The 21,037-nt window shown below is 40.4% G+C and overlaps 1 protein-coding gene across 1 annotated transcript in view; it reads right to left on the reverse strand.

Annotated features, from left to right (window-relative positions):
• The window catches only part of LOC133418720 (1-phosphatidylinositol 4,5-bisphosphate phosphodiesterase beta-4-like), a 104,390-nt gene that overhangs the window by 74,112 nt on the left and 9,241 nt on the right, over nucleotides 1-21,037 (reverse strand). Inside the window, 1 exon segment of the mRNA XM_061707563.1 lies at nucleotides 18,721-18,766. The gene's annotated coding sequence lies outside the window, so the exon portion shown is untranslated.

Below are 21,037 nucleotides of genomic sequence, written 5' to 3' on the forward strand. Positions count from 1 at the left end.
TCCACGGGTCGAGGCGCGGTCTTCACGCGTGGTCGGATGCGCGTTACTAGTCAACACAATGGATTAATATTAATAACCCAATATCGCGATACAGTTTGTCACCTCCACGACACGTTTCGTGACGTTTTTGTATCGCGAAATTTCGTGGCACGATATATTGTCACACCCCTAACCACTTCATATTGTAAAATAATTGTTTTCATATTTCCATATCTAATATTATAATATATAATATAATACCAATGTGCATAGGATGTTGTTCTCGAAATGAAGTGAAGAGAATGGCAGTTCAAGCGCTAACAGCATATGTTCCCGCCTCAGGAAATCGACCCAACCCAAAGCCCGGCGTGCAGCTCTCTGCTGGACTCGCTGCTTTGCTGCCACGACCGGCACCTGTCGGGGCACCGAGAGGACGTGTTCATTTCATCCCCGACGTCAGCTATGTTCATCCTCAACACTGCTCTTTTGAGAGTCTCTGTGAAAGCACATCAAACAGCATCGCCTCCATGACCGGAGGAGCACTATGAGGAGCACTATGAGAACCCCCCGCCCCCCCTACATCGTGCAGCTGTGTCCCAGTGGGCGGCCGGGTCTCTGACATGGTCTTACCAGACTGGGAACCGGGGGATTAAAAATATGAACAAACAGTAAAAACGATTCAAATACAGAACTTATTACAAAGGATGAAGATCAACACCCCCCCCCCCCTTGTGTGTGTACAGCAATTATAAATGTGCCTACAGAGACTTGTCACTGACAGTTTTATTAAAAACAGCATGACAGCAGAAGCAGTTCTGACCAAAAGCAGCTGAATTGCTCTTTGAGCATCTCTTCATTTCACAAATGAATGGTTTTTATCTCCTGTTCATCTGCATGAAACTGAAGCATAAAAACGTGCATAAAAAAGATTTTACAGCCATCCATTTCTTGTGCCGCTGTGATGTCACCACATTTCCCTATTCAAACTTAAAAAAGCCTCATATTTAACAGATAAGACTAATTCCGAGTCACAATAAGCTAATTTACCAAGACATCAGCCACTCAGAAAGTTTTAAATGTCACCTTAAGTAATGAACAACTCAAACATCAATAAAACTTTGCAAAGTGATGAGTTGAGTTTATGAAAAGTTTAGTTCAATCCAGAGGTAAAGAAAATTCAAGAGTTTTACTTCAGACCTCCAGAACCAAAGCAAAATAACTGTTTAATGTTTTACAGCGGTTCACTCCAGCAGTTATTTACAAAATTTAAACAGTAGCTACCCACAGTAGCAGAGGGTCAGCCATAGCCAGACAGACATTTGGTGACCTCCAACAAGAAGATGACAGCAGTACGATGGAGCAAGCAGTTTACATCCTGGGTAAATCCACCACCATGACTAAAGCAGATCCACTGCATGCCCCCAAAACAGATGCTGTGGACTGAACAATACTGAACAATTGCAATCACAGAGGGCAACAGAGTGATCACAAACCCTCCACAATGACTCAACTACAGACCAGACTGGAGCCCACGGATAAGAGTTTCCAGAGATTGTTTGAACCCTGCAAGTGAAGATCAGATGATTGGAGTGGTGTGACTGAGTGTTCACCAGGAGCGTGATTTCCAAGTCTTGGTGGCTTTGAAAGAATTTAGTCAATAACAGAGTAGAGCTGGGCGATATATCGAGATTTTAATATATATCGATATATTTTCAAACGCGATATGGTACGAGACAATATCGTTTATATCGATATAGCTTTTTTTTTTTAGGATTTTGATATAGCTTATTTTGTGACAAATTAACTTGAATGTTTTATTTGAGATTTGCACAAATGTTTTGTTATTTGCACAACTGTCAACCTCAGTGGAAAAGTCTGCCTGTTACTGTCTACATTGTATTAATTGCACAGTGTATTTTAATTTAATTGTTATGCAGGAAAGGGATATTTGTTTTATTTTATTCAAGAAGCATTTTTATTCTATATATGCAGGCAGTTTATTTTTATTTAATTTGTTTTATACATTTTGATATTGTGCAGACCTCTGTTAATAAAGGTACCTGTGTGACATTTGGCACGAGGCTTTGTATTAAAACTGACTGTTTTTTTAAGGGTTTGCCTCAGAAAAAAATGAAGCTAACAGAGATGCTATGCTATAATGCTTTGGGGGAAACCCCAATTATTGCACAGAAAGAATACCGATATATATCGAGTATCGCCATTTAGCTAGAAAATATCGAGATATGACTTTTGGTCCATATCGCCCAGCCCTATAACAGAGGTATTCATCTTCAAGACTTAGCCCTGCCCTTTAACAAGTTCTGAAAAGTGGATTGCATGAGACATCTTTGCGCAGGTCTTTACTGTGTCGATCTTATCGCTTACAGTCAAACATACTATTTTCACTTTATGTAAGGACATCTGCCAACCTCCTTCCTCTGTGAACTCTCCCTTGTGAAATAGGTCTGGTGCTTCTCCAATATATAGCCATTCCCCCCAGTACAAGACGTATCCCCTTATTCAAAACAACCAATATAGCCGTTATCACAGCTTCATTTCTCTGAGTGGTTCTGTGACTCTGCACGGTGTCCAGGGACACTTTCTTCTGCAGCTGCTGCTACTGTAGACTGGAAATCAGTCCAATCCAGAGGGACAAGACTAATCCTTTGTATCCAAAAATAAATAAAATTCAGCTTTATCTAAACCTCATGGAAGCATCTACTATAAGATTTGGGCCCGGGCATCAGGTGTTGATTGGTATTGACCAAGAATAAGTCATATTATCATCTATTGTAATGATTTACGATTTATATTGAAAAATCAGCATAACCAGTTATGAAATTACAAATGAACCACAGATCTGGTGCGTTTGTTCTCTCAGATGTAAATCGCTTTGGATAAAAGTGTCTGCTAAATGACAGTAGTAGTAGTAGTAGTAGATCTATAGTCTATAAATTTTGGCAGAAACCAAAATTCAAATAACAGCCAAATTTAGTATATTTAGTACTTAAGTGTGAAGTTAATTCTGGTAACTTTAAATCCAGACTAGGGCTTTGTGATTAATCGATTTTAAATCTAAATCGGATTTATTAATCACAATCGATGTTAATAAAAGGAAAATCGGAAAATCGATTTTCCTTTTTTGCAGCTGGCTGCATTACAGACAGAGCTCGTCTAGTCATCTTTGTTTGGTCAAGAAAATTGTAATTTGTGTCACTTTACTAAACTCAAGGAGGATTTACAGTATCTTTCAATTGCACTCATTCCCAATAGGGACATTTGTTTGCTATTTAAAAAAAAAATAAAGATAAAATATTCGAAACAATTTATTCCATTGTCTTTTGTAGTTTTATCAAAAAAATTGAAAATCGGGTTTTCAGAGAAGAAAATCGGGATTTTATTTTTGTCCAAAATCGCCCAGCCCTAATCCAGACTATTGTTATTAACTTATACTTTATATTTACTCTACAGATTAAACAAAATGAGCCTCATTATTAGCCATAAATTATTTTTTTCCCCCACAGTTCCATATGTACATATACAATCTAATGATGGTTTGTTTCCCTGAATGAAGAAGCTGATACTTAAAAATAAAAAAAAAGGGAGGGGGGGGGACAATGTGGAGAAAGAACTGTCGCTCTTTCCCTATCGCATGATAAAAAATATTTTCCTTTTCTTTTATACATCTTTAATAAGCTCTTCAGAGCCATGATCAGCAACTGGCATCGCAATCTCAAACTCTCTCATGGCCAACGTAGAACAATGGTTGGCCCTTACTACTGTTGCCTAGCTACGTAGCTCGGAGCCTCGCAACATGGATTCTCTCGTAATCATGACGTTGCAAACCTTACGAGACTCCAGCTACCTCACAGACTTGAATGGAATAAATATGTTGAGACAACAGAATGTGGGTGAAACCGATAGAGGAGGTGAAGACAATAGAAGTGATTATCCTGAGAGTCACGGAGAACAATGGATTCGGGGAGAAAGGTAGTCAAGACAGTGAGAGAAAAGCTCAGGCACCAAAGCCTTTTACATACACTTAGACTTTTCAATTTTATCTTTTCTAGGTGATGCTGTCAGGAGCCAGCTCCCCGAGGGCAGAAGAGAAGACAGGCAGCCAGAGAGAGGAGGATTCAGGCAACGAGAGAAGGTGAGAGGGAGAATTTTACTGCTTAGTGAGTCAGAGGGGGGAAAAAAACCCCACAACCTACAAGAAGAAAAAAAAAATAGATCACCACTACTCTTGCCTTGGAGGATGATGGACGACTGTCTTTAACAAGGAGAAAATTAGGTCTGAGTCTCTGGGTGCACACACACACACACACACACACGGACAGCACTTCTCCCTTCCCACCATTATGCTTGCTAATTAGTGGATTACATTAGCAGGGACCAATAACAGGAAGCCATTCAACTCCAGCTAATACTTGCAGCCATTATCCAGCATCATTTGTGCTGGTATGACATGGAATACTGGAGGGACGAAATCTTTCAACAAAGCTGCAAATATATAACCACTTTAGTGTGACATAAGCCCTTTTCAGGCCTTGAATCTTTAAGGCTGGATTCATCCGTATATATAGTAAGGGGGATTTTATTAGTGGCTGTCTGTGTTGCATAAATTCTACATTATAATTCAGCTCAAACATCACACACCATACAACGTGGAGCCTATGAGAGTGAGTTCGGCACTGCTGTGCTGGAGAATTGTGTTGAGGTGAGAAAGTGTAATAAGAAGAAATAGGAGAAACAACTCAGTTCTCTCGGGGGGGCTGGTGTTAGTATATGACTCAGATTTGTTGAAATCACTGTGATTTTCATGAAATCCAATGTCGGGCTGAGCAGGTGTAAAACCCGACAAGGGGAGAGGCAGGAGGACAAACTCCTGCAGACCAACGTCAGAGAGGTACGAGTGGGGGATGAGGCAGAACGCAGGCCCCCACAACAAAGACTCCGGGCAGCGGGGCTGCAGCTGAATCTACTCTTCAGCAGGTTTAGCTCTCGTGCCCCAGATGGTCCGGGCCTCACTCCACCAGTTTGATATGGACTAAAAAATGTATCACGATCATTTCTGGCATTTATCCCGATAACGATAAAAATGACGATAAAAAAAATACCAATACAACTCCACCTTTGTAACTATGAATCTATCACCACATTCAGTCTTTGGAGCCCCAAAACACTGCTCTAAAAGATACTAAATACTACTAAACTACACCAATTAAATTGAATTGATAAAAAACAATTAAATGACTCAGATCCGCCATGTTTGTTACACAAAAACGTCAACGGGAATTTTTCCTTCCTTCCTTCCTTCCTTCCTTCCTTCCTTCCTTCCTTCCTTCCTTCCTTCCTTCCTTCCTTCCTTCCTTCCTTCCTTCCTTCCTTCCTTCCTTCCTTCCTTCCTTCCTTCCTTCCTTCCTTCCTTCCTTCCTTCCTTCCTTCCTTCCTTCCTTCCTTCCTTCCTTCCTTCCTTCCTTCCTTCCTTCCTTCCTTCCTTCCTTCCTTCCTTCCTTCCTTCCTTCCTTCCTTCCTTCCTTCCTTCCTTCCTTCCTTCCTTCCTTCCTTCCTTCCTTCCTTCCTTCCTTCCTTCCTTCCTTCCTTCCTTCCTTCCTTCCTTCCTTCCTTCCTTCCTTCCTTCCTTCCTTCCTTCCTTCCTTCCTTCCTTCCTTCCTTCCTTCCTTCCTTCCTTCCTTCCTTCCTTCCTTCCTTCCTTCCTTCCTTCCTTCCTTCCTTCCTTCCTTCCTTCCTTCCTTCCTTCCTTCCTTCCTTCCTTCCTTCCTTCCTTCCTTCCTTCCTTCCTTCCTTCCTTCCTTCCTTCCTTCCTTCCTTCCTTCCTTCCTTCCTTCCTTCCTTCCTTCCTTCCTTCCACCCACACAGAACCATAAATCAGCTTTAAACAAAAACATCATCAACGGGAATTTATCATTTTTACCGTGAGATGACAAATTCTTACCGTGGGGAATTTTTTTTGACGGTTTATCGTGAACGGTAAAATATCGCCCATTCCTAGTACCTACTCAGCCCGACAGGTCGAGGCGTGCCGACCGAGTAGATACTTTTTCTGTAACTATTCTGCCGAGGTTCTAAGCGGCTGAGTCGGGCTGTATCTGACATCATCACACTACAGGCCACTGATTGGTCGGGGGGTTGGGAGTCAGACGTCTGAGTCAGGAGGCGGAAATCAGCAAAAGAGCGACTCTGACGGCGGCCTCTTGTTCATTTTATTCGACAGGCAATGACAGCGCAAAAGTCTGTTTCGTGATCCAACTCTGAGGTGCAGATAAATAAATAAATGATTTAGTACAACAAATTAAGAATGAAGACATCGGAGTGAGAATAGATGATATGAAATTAAATTTACTTTTGTATGCGGATGACATCGTAATCTTGGCAGAGGGAGGAGGAGTTACAGTCCCTGTTAGACATTGTGGACAACTGGTGTCGGAAATGGAGATTGTTAATTAATCAAGGAAAAACCCAAGTTATACATTTTAGAAAACTTGGAGTAAGTAGAAGCATTTTTATTTTTAATGTTGGAGTTGAACCTTTATGCGCCGAGACACAAAAAAAAAAAAAAAAGGGTCGCCGCTTGAAGCTTCTCTTGATCTCTTTTTTAACTTGGTATCGAACACAAGCCACAGACCCAGCAGCACATATATATCATCTCCTCCTTGTTCTATATCTTTAGTATTGTTGTCTTCTTCGTTTGGATCACACAATCAAATACGTCACAGCAGCTTCGCTCTAACCCTGCCCACTCCTGCTCCAGCTGAGTTGAGTCGAGCAGAGTAGGCACTAGTGGAAAAAGGGCCATAAGTGAAACCTACCCGTGACCCTTTTCAGCTTGTTTACCAGACTCACATGAGGGGGGATGATGCTTTCTTCTATTTGGAAGATTTTCAGTAAAACTTTCATCATATCACCTCCACAGGTTCTGTGATGATTCTGCAGTTGTGGGGTGCATCTGTCAGTATGTTTACATGCACTAACAGAAAGTCAAATCGTTGCCTTAATCCGACCGATTTAGACTTTTTGAAAGCCATGTTTACACCTTAGTCGGTCTGAACTGAAGCTCTTGAGATCGAGCTTTTAGTGCCAGATAATGCATCCAAATTCGAGTTATTCCGTCATGTATACCAACCCACCCTTAGCCGAGCCATGGGCTGCGTCCGAAATTGCAAACCCTAATGAGTATACAAAATGAGTATGTGAGATTTTTTAGTGCGTCCGAAACATTAGAACGTACTCAATAGTATGCTCTATCCATACTCATTCCGGAGAAATGTTTTAGTGTGGATTGATGGACACAAGCTAAGCAGAAACTTCCCACAATGCAATGCAGCGGTGTTTGGTTGCTAAGTGATATGTATATGTCATAAGTATAATATTAAGTATAATAATATTATTATATAATATCAATATTATAATAATTGTATATAATGTCATCTTGTTTCTTGTTTAGGATAAATGGGAAATAGAGCGGTGGTGCTACTGCTGCTGTTACCATGGTAACAGCAGTGTGCTGCTGTGACACGTCACTTCCTCCCAACGGCAGGAAGTGACGTGTGGCTCTTAATAGTACCTCCGAATTAATGCACACTACTGATATTTTCTCAAAAGTGTATACTTTTTAGTATATACTGTTTAGTATGGCATTCCGGACACACCGATGGACTGCTCCGGGACTCCCCCTTCCGGAAGTGACGACACCGTGGGAGTGGGAATAACAACAGTCACGTATCACAACAACACGGTAACAGACGAAGAAGAGGGAGACTGTGTGCATCTTACTTGCAACATGATCATGCTTAGTATGTACGGAATTTACAGAGCTGCTGCATCGCTAGAGTCCATTTTTTCGCATGTTGTTGTTCTCCTTTACGCTTGTTTAATAATTGTACCGGAAGAACGCAAACGCAAAAGTGCGTGTGGCGCCACCTAGCCTCACGGAGTCGAACGCACCTCACTCAATAATCGATCGTCTTCTCGCTAAAGTTGCTTTCGTCAACGAAAATTATGACTAAATATCTTCGTCAACGAACCTTTATCACCTGAGGAAAACGAGACAAGAAGCAACGAAAATAATAGTCATGTGACGATAACGATAATTAAATATATAATGCAATATCGTAGACGAATAAAAACGAGACGTAGATTACAAAAAAAAACTCTGCTAAAATGTGTCTTCATTTTCGTTGACCAAAATGAGACGAGACTTAATATACATTTTTTAGGTTGTTTCCTCTGGTTTAGTTCTGCTGCTGGGTGACGTCACGTCCTCAATCCCAGTCGCGGCCGGCAGGGAATCAGATCCAGAAGATGCAGCTGCAGAGTTAGAGGCTGATGCCGTTAACGCAGAGCTCTAGGTTCACGTTAGGGATGGGCGGTATGGACTAAAAAATGTATCACGATAATTTCCGGCATTTATCCCGATAACGATTAAAAAACACCAATTCAACTCCACCTTTTCAACTATAAATCTATCTCGCTCTCAGATCCGCCATGTTTGTTACACAAATCGTCATCAACGGGAATTTATCCTTTCTTTCTTTCAGGCTCCCTCCCTCCCTCCCTCCCTCCCTCTGGGGCTGGAGAAGAGGAAGAGACGATCTTTGGATACACTTTCCTACATAGATGTGGAAAGGAAAAAACGAACGTGACGTCGAAAAAGAAAAAGATGGAGAGAAATGCGGAAAAATAAATATGTTGTAAACTCGAATTAGAGCGTCTTCTGTATCTGGAATGAATGTATTCTTGAGTTTATAAGGTAAAAATAATATAATAATAAGATTACCTTGTTTGAATTGTAAAATGGGTTTGGCTAAATACAATCTTGACTAGAACGAGACTAAAATGTCATCAGTATTCGTCGACTAAAACTAGACTAAAATGGTCCTGGACAATTCTGACTAAAATAAGACAAATGCTCAGACGACTTTTAGTCGACTGAAACTTGACACGACTAAAAAGGAGAATGAACGTGACTAAAACTAATAAAAGCTAAAACGATAGCTTGACCCAAAGACTAGACTAAAATTGAAACAGGCTGCCGAAAACAACACTACTTCTCACGCATGTATACTCTGATTTTTCTGAACCTCCAGTTTAATCCTTAGATGGATTGTTGCCAATAGCTTGATTTAGATGTGCATGTAACCGCATTCTGTGATGGACAGAAGTTGGAGTACGGGTTACGAGTACGAGTGGCCCAGCAGGGATCAACTGCTCCTAAACGTCACCAACACCTACAAGGTTTTCGGGTGAGTTCTGTTTCCAGACTTCTGTTTCCAAGATCCAAGAAGCTTAGAAGAATATTATTTACAAAACAGAGTGGTGAGGGGATGAGGCAGACATGGACTGTGTCATCTGGCCTGGTATAAAAGCTGCGTTTTGTGCCGTCAGAGGACGTAGCTTTGGAGCCATGTTCCTCGCAGAGTTTTAGATGCCTTGTGGGAGAATTAAAGTCTGGAGGATCTGGTGGAGAAGATATATTTTATTTTGTAAAAGCTAAAAAATAGTCAGTAGTTTTCGTACAGATCACAACCCCCAACAGCATTGTGCGGCCTCGCTACAAACGATGCTTGATTTGTCCAACCTGACAATGTCATATTTCCTGCTCATCTAATCACGAGCTAAATTGTATTATGCTTAGCAGCTTACACAATCAAACGTTCATGAGATTAATCTTACTTAACCTTTAGAAAGTACAAAAAAAACTTTTTTTATCTAGAAAAATAGAAGGCATTCGGAAGAACAATGTAAACCCAAACCACTGCCCGCTATCCCAGTGCACTTTGTTTCAGACTATCAATGCCACAGCATGCAGGGGAAAAATGGTGAACAAGACATGACTATGGTTAAGTCTTGAAACAAAGCACAAAGCATGAAGGAGTAAAATTAGAGAGCAATTAGATTAAAATCAGTCTACCATGCCAACTCCTCAACAAGGTAACCAATCATTATCTGCCGTCATGCAGAAAACCTTTAACGCTGTGTGCAGCACATTAGAATGTGGTTGCAATTACTTTAGATTCACTAGGTAAGGGCAGTATAATGCAGGTTTACATGGTATTCTTTAACAAATAAGTTGCATGTAGAGTATTTCATGTAGTATTGTAGTATTTTCTGTTTAAACTGTGAATCACTACCACTATTGTTAATTCAAATTGTGGCAACTCAGTTGATAATGAAATGAATATCTCCATCAGCACGGATCGGATTGTAACTGAGAAGAAAGACAGCCCCTGTTAAGAAAACCCTCTTGCTGAAACAAACTATTGTGTATGGCATCTGGTGACTTACAACTTCCATTTATATTTATTTCATTCATTGTTTAGATTGTTTTCTACTTTGCTGCATTCCAGAGGACATTCCTAAAGTCACATGGTCTGCATATGGCGTCAAAATAAAGAGGAATCTGTAGTGGGGCATGGAGGCCCAGTATGTTGAACCTGCTACAGAGGGGTTTTTTATTTATTATAAATAAATAACATTTGGAAAAACTGCAGATAAATAGATGTAATTTTGTCTCATTTTATGTGATATTAAAATGTCACTTAAAGGGGACCTATTATGAAAAAAAAGTTTTTTTCTTGCTTTAACATACTGTATATAAAGTGGTCTCCCCTCACCCTGACAACACAGAGGAGGAGTAAAGCAACCAAATTCTGCAGTGTCTGTACAGCCGCCTGGAGGATCCTTCCAGTGTCATGTGACTTCTACGAGCCATTCAGATTTGCACATTTTCGTTGCATAAGCAAAATGCAAACCACGCCTCGGTCGCCTCCGCTGCTGAAACCACTCCCATAACTAACTCCACCGGCTGGAGCGTCCGCCATTGTTTGGAAGCAGAAAATCATGTGGCTGTTTGAACAATGAGCGATAGTAAAAATTAGGTTTTGCATCGACACTTACCCTCATAAAAGGATCAGTTCCAACAGCACGGACCCGGCAACTGCACACGAGTCAGCGGTAAGTGGCACTTTTTTTGTGTTATTTATTTTTGTTTACAAGTATGATCTTTGCATGGGCTAAGTATTTAGCTTAGCTCCGGTGTTACGGAGCTCTATTAGTACCGTAATACATTTTTTTTTATTTTATGGTTTCAGATCTTCCAAGCACCTGAAGCTGTTCAACGACACCTTCAGAAGACGCACGGTCCTTCCTTGAGCCAGCATTAGTGCATAAATGTTATTCATATACAACTTATGTTATTTAATTTTTTTAACAATAAAGTTGCCATTTGTGAACATTCAGTATTGTGATTTTTTTTACAGTTAACATGATTCATTTGTCTTGTGACATAAGAAATGAAATGATGAGGAATCGGAGTAAAGAACTGTGGTGTACCTGTTTAGAATTCAATTAAATCTTCCTGTGTGAATTAGTGTGAAGACGAGGTGACCCGGTCAGGGAACTAAAGGCTGATTTATGGTTCCGCGTTTCACCAACGCAGAGCCTATGGCGTGGGGTACGCGTCGATTTAACGCAGAACCGTAATTCAGGCTTAAGATCCGTTTAAACCGTGTCCTAACTGCATAAGAGCGTCCGACTATCGCGCTGAGCTGCGTGACATCGGACGCTCTCTGTCCACACTGAAACCGTTAAACTCGCGGCCAGTTAGGACAGTCCAATAGAAAATAAAGCAATGGAATTTGTCACTGAAGCTCGCTCGCATCGGACATGCTTTAATAGTGTACGCAGCCGGCTCTTCAGCCCAGAGCGAGGCTTTGTGTCCTCCCCTGCTACATGTCATTCAGGCAGCCAATCAGCACAGAGCCTCATTATCTTAACCTCCCCTCCCCTCAGAATCCCTCATGGAGAAGGAGGTTAGAAACGGGAAAAATGAAGACATGGCACAAGGATGAATTTCTGATTTATGTAGAAAAAAAAAAGCTTTAGATTGTTTTTAAGACGTTCAAGGCCTGTTTAAAATATACATTAAATGCCATAATAGGTCTCCTTTAAAGGAGCATGAGGCTCCTTTAAGAAATGACTCATTAGCGCCACCCTTCGCCACGACGGCCGCCGGGGGTACTGCAGCCAACAGTGAAGCCGGCACGGGAGAACGCGCATGCAGCGTCATGTGACGTCACATCCGCAGGACAGCGCGGGAAATTCGGGCCCAGAATTGCAGCACATTTTGCAGCACACAGCCTGTTCAAGGCAAAGGAGAGATACGCTAGAGGGCTCATTCTTTTGGGTTTGGAACGCTTCATCTGACATTACTAGAAAACTTAAAACGTATATGAATTTTTTTCATAAATCCTGCCTCAATCCTGCCTCATGCTCCTTTAAGGAAAAAGTCTCCCAGCACTTTCTGAATGACGATGAACGAGCCTCTTCAACTGAAACTTTTCATTACTTGCTCGGTTTGTTATGAGAGCCATCTAAGGGATCTCTGCTCTGAGCCCAGATGTTTGTTTAATGACATGCGAGAAGTGGCTCATGAAATATGGATGGGGTCCCATGACAAATATCTGCCAGTGGTGGGAAATCCATGTGAGGGAACTATTTGCGTGTCGCACCGTGTGTTTATTCTCGCCTTACACTTGTTTGTTTTTCCGCCTGCTCTTTTTCAGCTCATGTAAACTCTGAAACCTTTCAAGCAAAAAACTGACATTTAAACTCACTTTGTCTTTCAGAAGATAAAATAAATAAAACCAAAATTAGGCTCATAAGTGCTTGATGATATTCCACCCGAGGATATCCCCATGGAATGAGACATTCCCTCGCGGACATTAGATTAGACTATAATAAAATAGAGACAATTGCTGGGTGTCCTTTCTATTTAGTCTTAGCAGGCAGGCTCAGTGATGAGCTTAGCTGTCTAATATTACATAACCGTTATCTTGTACAGTAGTGGCCCGATTAAAGATGCTCTTCTGATGATCTCACACACACACGTTTTCATGAGTTCAGAGGACATTTCACCAATTCACAATGATTTCCTGATGAATTAACCATAACCATAACAAGAGTATGCCTTTTCTTAACCCTTGTCTTAACCTAAACAAACTTGCACCCCCCCAGAGCATGATCAATACAGCTACACAAACACCATCTCTCTCTCTCTCTCCTTCCCAAAAACAGTAGAGAACAGTAGAGCTGCAGAAGGAGGAAGAAGCAACATTCCTGCTGTTTATCTAGTCATCTGATCTGGCCAGCGAGTCATGTGTTGGCGCTGTGTAAGAGGCTTGCTAGGACACTTTAAGCTAACCTAAGCCTAATGTATTCCATTGTGTTTCCTTGCATCTTAATTTATTCTTAAACAGTGCTCCCTGTTTTAATGTGAATGCTGTGAATGAGTCTCGTCTCCCCTAGAGACACACAACTGCTGCTGTAGATCCTTTTCTCTTTTGGCACATTTGGAGCACACTATTTATGGTGCTGGGGAAAAGCTTCTCTGAAAGCTGCTCTTTTGTGTCATAACCTGGACTCCTTTTCTTCTTCTTTACTTTAACCGTCTATGCAAGAATTCTCCTGCTCAAGTCTGATCTGATTCAGTTACCGATGTCACAAAATAAGTAAAACCGCTTTACATTTTAAACAAATATCCCCAAATCTCTCTCTAAATATCCTCCAACTTGCAGCTTCAAATATTAACAGTGATAAATGTGATCATTTTGCTGACTTCCACCACACTCCGGTATGTTGTAAAGCCTTATTCTCTCCATTGTTGGCCTGCCTGGGTAATAATAGCTATCCAGGAGAGGATGGTACAAAGTCAAGTTTTGCATTCTGGAGCGAAGGTCGACAGTTTAATTGGAAGTGCAAATTACGTTCACATGTAATCCCAGAGTGGATTGAGCCATGGGTAAAGTGAATGTGCACATTGTGAGAGTGTGCGCATTCGACAAAAGACAGGGAAGGAGGGTTGGCTCCGGTGCATTTTTAGACTTGCACGTGTAGCCAACTTACAATTTTCATCACCTAAGTGTTGTTTTTACTCCTCGAAGACTTTTAGATAAACTGGGATACTCCTGCCGACTACTACTGATTCAGCTAAGCTAATGCTGCCAATTTTTTGTTAAGAAAGAGTAAATATTGACTCGATGACTGCAGCTCCCATCTGTCGGTGAAACAGCAAGCAGCTCCCTCTCCTTTCTCACCGCTCTCCTTCACTCGCCGTCTCTCTCTCTCTCTCTCTCTGTCTCTACCGCTGGTCGAGAGTCTGCAGAGAATACCCCGTTACTGTATTCACCCTCCAGCCACACTTACCCTTGCAGTGAAGACGCACGCCGTCATTGATTGCTGCCTTTAAGGAACAAACGGTAGCATACATTTACTATCCACAACATCTGAATCAGTGAGCATCAAAGAACGGTTTTGATCAGCTCTTTCCAGAGCTTAAACCACTAAGAGGAGTTGAGTCAAATGGCTTATTGATGTAAAAAGTAAAGGGTGATATGAGGTCTTTACCACTCTTACCCATGAGGAAACAGTGTTAGTATCTCAGGAACTTGTGAGTGCAAGTTCACGCAACTGAATTACTTATGCCTGATGTCTTTACATGCAAAAATAACTGAGGTTACCTCTAGTGCGGTTAGATTAGCTCAGTTACATTGCAGAGACATTTTTATTGTCGCCTACAAAGATGAATAGCAATACTAACAAAATATTTAAAAGGAGCATGAGGCTCCTTTTAAGAAATGACTCTCTAGCGCCACCCTTCGCTACGACGGGCATCGGGGGTACTGCAGCCATCAGCGAAGCCGGCACGGGAGAACGGGGAGAACGTGCATGCAGAGTCATGTGACGTCACATCCGGAGGACACCGTGGGAAATTCCGGTCACAATTGCAGCACATTTTGCAGCACACAGCCTGTTCAAGGCAACGGAGAGATACACTAGAGGGCTCATTATTTTTGGTTTGGAACGCTTCATCTGACATTACTAGAAAACTTAAAACGTATACGAATTTTTTTCATAAATCCTGCCTCAAGCCTGCCTCAAGCTCCTTTAAGACCAATAATAAAACAATTTTATATGGTAATTAATTCATTAATGTTACTACTACATTTTTTCACATTACAAAACAAACTGCTTCACTCATTTTAAGTGACGACGCTACAGCCATAATAAAGAAATGATGTCCTTTTAACAAGTGGATTACACTTGAACAAGCAATCCCTTGAAAGTGACTCTTGCTCTGCATCAATGCACCCTCAAGTGACACCGTATCTCCGTATCTCAAGGTCTGAAAATGCAGCAGAGGACGGGATACGCTTCTATTCAAATATTTGCAACTGGACTGCAGGTGTGCACTCTGCTTCTGCTCCAGCCAACGCACGACCAAGACACACAAACACATGGAGGAGCACACAGACATTAATATCAAATGACAGAGCCATTTGTCTATCATGACAGGTGGTTAAATGGAACCATCAAAACTTCTCAGATAACCATGAAACTTGGTTGGAGGACAAGCATGGGCAAAGACGGAACTAATGAATTAAAGTTTGATTGGCTTTAGCAGACGATGAACACTCCCAGCACCCTTAGGGCAAATTTGTGGATCTACATCTTAAAAATCTTCCTCATTTTTAATTTTTGCATGAGTGCAAAAATGATCTTTCTTTGACATTTCAATGTCCTTATTGACTTCCGTCTCAAATACTTGTGAGCTGTGTACATTTGAAGGGTACTTAGGGAGTAGAAGCATTAAGCCTCTCTTGCTTTGTTGTTGCACAGTGTTTAATTAGATCAAGAAGAGTAAATCAAATCTGTTACATTTATTAAGTGAACTACCTTTCCATCTCATTTAAAGTGGACATCAGATGGGCATTTCCAGCCATTTTTATCATATCTAGAGTAGGAATGGGCGATATTTTACCGTTCACAATATACCGTCCAAAAAATTCCTCACGGTAAGAATTTGTCATCTCGCTGTAAAAACGATAAATTCCTGTTTATGATGTTTTTGTGCAAAACTGATTTATGGTTCTGCGTTAAATCCACGCACAACGTACAGGAAGGAAGGAAGGAAGGAAGGAGAGAGCAGGAGGGAGAGAGAGAGAGAGAGAGAGAGAGAGAGAGAGAGAGAGAAAGAAAGGTGTTGAATTGGTATTTTTTTTATCGTTATCGGGATAAATGCCAGAAATTATCGTGATACATTTTTTAGTCCATACCGCCCATCCCTAATCTAGAGTGCTTCTACCTTAGCTTCCCACCCATCATACCTCCAAAAAGTTTGTAATTACTTAAAAACAATAAAGACAGATTTCAGGAATAACACTTCCTTTAAAACGATGTGTCAAATGTTTGTTAATTAGTTAAATGTCTAGAGGCTCTTAAGTGTCTTTTAATAGGTTGAATTTCTGCACACATTGTGAGAGGCAGGGCTGCGTCATAACTTCTGCTGCCAGAATCAGATTCTGAATTTGAAAGTAATTAACCAGAGAAACCACAACAACAAGAACAACAAGGCACGCCGATGTCTCTGCTTTGGACGACTGTAAAAGGTTCATTGCATACTCACAACAAAATACCCATTCCCTTTCTTACAAAACATTTTGGCGGGAAAAACAAAACACAATCTGATCACTACTTCCTCAGTGGACCAATAAAAACTTTCAAATGTTTAAGTTCATGACAGTACAATTAGAAAAGGTCTGAACAAATAAGTTGTGTATGAAAGTGTCCACAGTCTCTTCTCTCTAAGAAGATCATGGCCCATGCTTGCAAAGCTGCATCTGAACAAACCAGAAGACTGTGCCAAATTAGGGAAAGTCAAAGACTAAAGATCAACAATCATATCAACAGTAACCAAGAGTGAAGATTTTGGGCTATTACAACCACACTTGAGCAGCTTGTACTCATTTAGTGTGACATAAGATGCTCCTGTGTCCACCAAAGTGTCCTTGGGCAAGACACTGACTACGTTTACATGCAGCCAAAATTCGGGTTTTTGCTAATATTCCGGTTACTGAAACATTCGGAATATTCCGTTTACATGGTAATTAATCATTTGGGATATCCCGATCAAACCAGCGACTTGCGGAGAACATCATGACGCAATTACCGTCATTTCCTCTTCTCCTTCCTGTATCCAAATTCAAAACAAATGCTGCTTCGCACAACTTTTCGCTCACCTTCTTGTAAATCTGGCTATCCCGGTACTTTCTACCGTCTACAAATGCCAAAATGTTCATATCCTTATTACATTTATAAAGTGATTAATCTCCTCCTCACTCCAAAAGTGTGGCGTGGTCTTGCGTTTCTCCGTGTTTATAAGAACTTCCTGGACTCAAAAGACCAAGATTCCTTGCGAACAGAGCATGCACAGAAAACAAATTCATGTCCCGTTTGATCGGGATATCCCGTTTGGCGTTTATATGACCGAATATTTGGGTTTTAAAAGCCCGGAATATGAGCAAATTCGGGTTATTCAAAAGGGGTTATTGGTGTTTACATGGCCTTGCAAATTCGGGTTATTGCCACTATTCGGGTTTTAAAAGGGTTATTGAGTGCATGTAAACGCAGTCACTGAATCCCCAGTTTATCCCGGTTGTCGGGCCAGCGCAGTTGTATGGCAGCTCCGCCGACAACCGGTGTGTGAATGTGTGTGGGTGAACGTCTACTGTGTAAAGTGCTTTGGGGCTGTAGGAGTACAGCTAGAAAGCGCTGTATAAGAGTAAGCCATTTACCATTTTACCATGCAATGGACAGTCAAAAGTCAAGACCTGAACTTGTGTGGAAAATATTATGACAGAACCTTAAAAAAAGCTGTTTATGAACAAATCCCTGCAGACCTCAATAACCTTAAGCAGCTCTATTAAGAAGATTGAGCCAAAATGTCTTCATATAAATGTCTTGAGAGCTTGATGACATCATGAAAATCTTTACTTTGTCACTGCAGCAAAAGGTGGTTTTGCAATCAGCTGAAGGATGTAGTTTAGCTTTTCTTTTGGAAAAATAAATCATGACAGTCAAACATGTCGCATATTACTGTTCATCTGAGGCAGTAATTAAAGGTTTGATTCATTACCATTGATTGATTGATTGATTGATTGAAATCATGTTATGATGCAAAAACCCTTTGAACTAAAACAAGGCATTTTCTTTCATTTTTTTCCCACAAGACTACTTGTCAGTGGGTGATGTTTGGCAGTGGATCAACAAATCCTTAATGTCAGATTCATGAATAATGCTGTGAAAAATTAACCTTTTTGTTTTCATCATTCAGCACAAATCCAATAAATTGTGCATCGTCTCCAGCGCTCAGTACAACTTGTTTGCCATATTAAATGCTCAGAATCCCCAAAGCAGTTCTATTATTTAATGAGGCTTCCTAAAAAGACAAAGTAAGAGAGACCTAAGAGAGGCACGTAACCATCTGTGTTCATTGGTATGTAGCAGATTCCTCAGCTTCTTGTTTGCCATCTACTTACTTTTTTTTTTTTTGTAGATGTAGAAACAAACAAAACTAAAGACTGCCTAACTTATCAACTTAAGCCTACAGGCAGGAGGAGGTTTGATTGTTTCATATACATTATGCACACATTTTAATAAACTAATGTAATGGAGCATGGGTTGGGTATGGGTTAATAATATGCAATCATGAGCCAGGTGGACTGGAATAAGGAAACTAATATTAAAGAGGTAGCTTGTGTTATACTACATTCAAAGGAAAGAGCCTTTACATGAATTGCTACCAGATGTTTATTAATCACTATTTCAGTCCTGATTAAGCTACACCTAACCATGACTGAATGAAAACAATACTAAACTCACCAGTTCAGCATCAATAAAGTTCAGCTGGAGATGTTCATGTCTTGGCCTGCAGAGACAAAAAAGGACAGATTGTAAGAAGGGGGGAGCATTTCATAAATTACATGGGCTTGAATCTGGACTTATTTGGCTGAGGTCTCAAACCTCTAATACAGTGGGAAGAGCGGGAGCTGGGATAAAGCCTAAGAGATCTCAAACCAAATCCCACTACTCCACATTCCAAAGAAAACACAAAGAGCAGAGAAGGTGAGGACTTTGATTCAACATGTTTTCCACATAATGTGACAACATCAGACATGTCAGTTGGTGTGCCAGGGTGCTCATCTGCTGGCCTTTTACAACATCTGGATGTTGGAGCTTCTATAATTGTGTGGGGAAGGTGGCTCAGTTGCTAGTTCCTCCTGTGTCCACCAAAGTGTCCTTGGGCAAGACACTGAATCCCCCGGTTGCTCCCGGTTGTCAGGCCAGCGAAGTTGTATGGCAGCTAGGGCTGGGCGATATATCGAGATTTTAATATATATCGATATATTTTCAAACGCGATATGGTATGAGACAATATCGTTTATATCGATTTAAATGTTTGTTTTTTTATGATTTTTATATAGCTTATTTTGTGACAAATTGACTTTAATCTTTTATTTGAGATTTGCACAAATGTTTTGTTATTTGCACAACTGTTAACCTCAGTGGAAAAGTCTGCCTGTTACTGTCTACATTGTATTAATTGCACAGTGTATTTTAATTTAATTGTTATGCAGGAAAGGGATATTTGTTTTATTTTATTCAAGAAGCATTTTTATTCTATATATGCAGTCAGTTTATTTTTATTTCATTTGTTTTATACATTTTGATATTGTGCAGACCTCTGTTAATAAAGGAACCTGTGTGACATTTGGCACGAGGCTTTGTATTAAAACTGACTGTTTTTTAAGGGTTTGCCTCAGAAAAAAATGAAGCTAACAGAGATGCTATGCTATAATGTGTAAGCCATTTACCATAATTAACACATCTATAAAGCAAACTGAAGACTTTTCCGTGATAATTGTGAAATGACACTGAAGATGCTAAATTTGGTTTCAGCATAGACATAAAATTGTGAATTATAAGGCCTTCCAGAGGTCCATTTACCAGGCCAAATGAAAAAAATGCTAAATAAAGTAAAAAAAACATTTTATACACTAAAATCAGAACCTTGAGTGAGCGGTATGAAATTAGTTAACAAATGACTTTGAAGAGAGAGTGAGATGATATTTTGAATTTGTGGTGGGAGGGAGTTCCATAAATGGGGGACAGAGTGGCTGAAAGCACTGGCTCTCATGGTGGTCAAAAGGACAGAGTAAGGCAGATGGATGAAAAAGTCCTGAGAGTACAGGTGGGGGTGCTTATGGAGGGACTTCAAAAGAAGATCAATGTGAGAATTGACCAAAATGTCAACAAGAATTGCAGTGCTGTTAGGTGTGAGGGTAGGACGGATGTGACTGATGCTGCATTGATGGAAGTATGTGTAAAACAAGTGATATATGAGACTGAAATAACAATGCGGTATCAAGGATAACACCCAGACTCTGACTTGAGGGGAAGGAGAAATTTTAATGGAAAAACTGTCAAAATTTGACAAGGTGAATTTAGCATCAATGAAAGAACTTCAGTTTTATTACTGTTAAGTTAAAAAGTTTTAGAAGAACCAGCCCTTTATTTCATAAAGGGCACATCAGAGAAGAAAGTGGATGGGAGAATGGAGGTCGGTGTTGCAAAGAGGTACATTTAGGTATCGTCTGCATAGCAAATGGTACTGAATGTTAAAGTAATGGCCTAGTAAAAGTAAATAAATGATAAATAGTAGCAACCCCAGGACAGAGCTATGGTGAACACCAGTAGTAACTGGAGATGGCGGAGTTTTAACTCTTTTGAGTTGAATAAACTGATACTGCCACAGATATGATTAAACCAGACATGGGCTATGTTGATGGTTCCAGTGGAGGCTGGCCGGCCAAAGATGTTATGCGACCTTTATCTCTTTGCTGGATTATGGTTGACTAAAAGGTTATATTTATATTGGATTTTTGTCAATATGTGCCAGTATAATTTTTTTTCTATATATGATCAATTGTCAGTTTAGTCAATGTTACAGTTTTCCACCTACCTGGAAAGAACTATAGGTGCTTCTTGAACATGTATGTTATCATGCCCGCTGTTATCAGACAGCTATATAATGTACAATTGTACACGGCTGAATAACTATAGCCATTTACTTTCCTTTACATACATATACTATATACTTTAAATTTGTTGAAAAGGATTCGGCATGAATTAGCTCCTT

Source organism: Cololabis saira, chromosome 18 (assembly GCF_033807715.1).
Source record: "Cololabis saira isolate AMF1-May2022 chromosome 18, fColSai1.1, whole genome shotgun sequence".
In the NCBI taxonomy this organism is placed as follows: Eukaryota; Metazoa; Chordata; class Actinopteri; order Beloniformes; family Belonidae; genus Cololabis; species Cololabis saira.